The 1,859-nt window shown below is 31.8% G+C and overlaps 1 non-coding gene across 1 annotated transcript; it reads left to right on the forward strand.

Moving 5' to 3' along the window:
- Positions 1-29: 29 nt before the first annotated feature.
- TRNAY-GUA (transfer RNA tyrosine (anticodon GUA)) lies at positions 30-113 on the forward strand. Its single transcript is given in 2 exon segments — positions 30-66; positions 78-113. It is a non-coding gene; the product is annotated as a tRNA-Tyr (tRNA).
- Positions 114-1,859: the final 1,746 nt, after the last annotated feature.

Raw genomic sequence — 1,859 nt, forward strand, 5'->3', positions numbered from 1 at the left:
AGAATTGTTATGGAGAACAAACCAGAAAGCCGACCTTAGCTCAGTTGGTAGAGCGGAGGACTGTAGTTGAAACTGTTATCCTTAGGTCGCTGGTTCGAATCCGGCAGGTCGGATTTTTATGGTTTTGCTATATTTTTTTGGTTTTTGTTTTTCCTTTGAAGCATTCTCTAAGTACCACTTTTCTCCACCGCCCCACCTATCGTATTATTTTTGCAATCTCTTCTCTTTCAAGTCAACTATTCTTATTTCTGTATACTTCTATTCTCACCCCAACAAAGGAAGGAGGTCACTCTTGCATTCAATGGTATCGTAGTTTTAAATTAAAGAGAATGAGACACTGAAACACAAATGTGAATTAAGTTCGTAGATTGAATTTAAATTTTGTGATAAAATGCCTCCATTGTAAAATGTTTTTCACTCTCAACCAATGCGTGGTAATGTGATACTTCTCTCAAATGATAAATAAGTGTATCTATCTGATATTTGCACTTGAAATAAAGTTAAACACTTATTTTAATATCAGGTTTGGATATTGAAATTAAACATCCAGATGAGAAATTAGTCGATCAGATTTAGACCTACTTTGATACTATGTAGAAGACTAATTAAGATTAGTTAGAAATTAAGCTCTTAATTTATTTCATTTACATGAAATTATTTATATACAAATACATAATTGGAACCTTCTAACTATTAACTTCTAATTAAGCTACAAAATTAAATTATTAACTAAATTATAAGCATACCTATTATTTTGGCACCTGAAACTACCCAAACCTAAAAACTCCTATCAAATTCACCTTACTCATATATACTCTCTCTCTTTTCTTGAAAGAAATTATTCACTTCCAAATGAAACAAACAAAGTGGATGAATGTATCTTCATCTATAGCCTTTCAATAACATTATTCTATTTTCTTTTCTTCTCCAATTCTTTTCTACTACCATTCTAAACGATCTCTCCACACTTAATGAAACTGATTAGATAATATCAAGCAATTCCAACAAGCTCAGAACTATGAACACAATTAGGAGGAAAACTGATCAACTCTAGCAAAATAGTTCCACACACCTCATATCGATATCATATACATAGACAGTCGCAACATAGAGGAAAACCATCTTTGGTAGAATGATGCCATGCATATATATATATATATATATATATATATATATATATATATATTGGTCTATAATGAAATAAATATGGTCTTTATGTAATGAAGTAGTAACATAATATCGATGGATAATTTAGCATTGTCAAAACGGGCCGTCCAGCTCGTCCTACCCTCACGGACTTGATCCCAAAACACATTGAGCCGAAAAAGTACATTAAAAAATGAGCCTCTAATATTCAAATTCGGTCTGGCCCACGGGGCTTGCGGATGGGCCTAAACATGTCCGTTTTGACAATCTGTCTTTTTTTTTTTTTTTAACTTTACTACTTTCTTGATTTCTATCGACTTTGTGTCCATTCAAAAAGCTCTAAAATGGAAAAAAAAAAAAAAGGGAAGCAAGCTCTCTCAGTCAATTTATGTAATATATATGCATATATATATTGTTTTAAAGCGGGCGCCTGTGAGCCCGTTTGGCCCACGCGGGCTTTGATAAAAAATAGGCCTCATTAAAAAAACTCATTTTAAATCTTTTGTTCATATTCGAAAAAATTACGTGCGATCCCAGACTGTCCACGAGCTTAGTACTGTTTTGACAGTACTAGGATAATGACTAAAAAGAGGAGAACCTCTCAATGTCAATTTAGAGTTAAATAAATTAAAGGGAAAAATATAATAATATCTCTATATTTTTTCAAAAATAATTACTTTACTTTGTATTTTTTAAAATACACTATTATACTC

Source organism: Jatropha curcas, chromosome 6 (genome assembly GCF_041381405.1).
Source record: "Jatropha curcas cultivar XTBG-Jc1 chromosome 6, XTBG_Jcur_1.0, whole genome shotgun sequence".
Classification (NCBI taxonomy): domain Eukaryota; kingdom Viridiplantae; phylum Streptophyta; class Magnoliopsida; order Malpighiales; family Euphorbiaceae; genus Jatropha; species Jatropha curcas.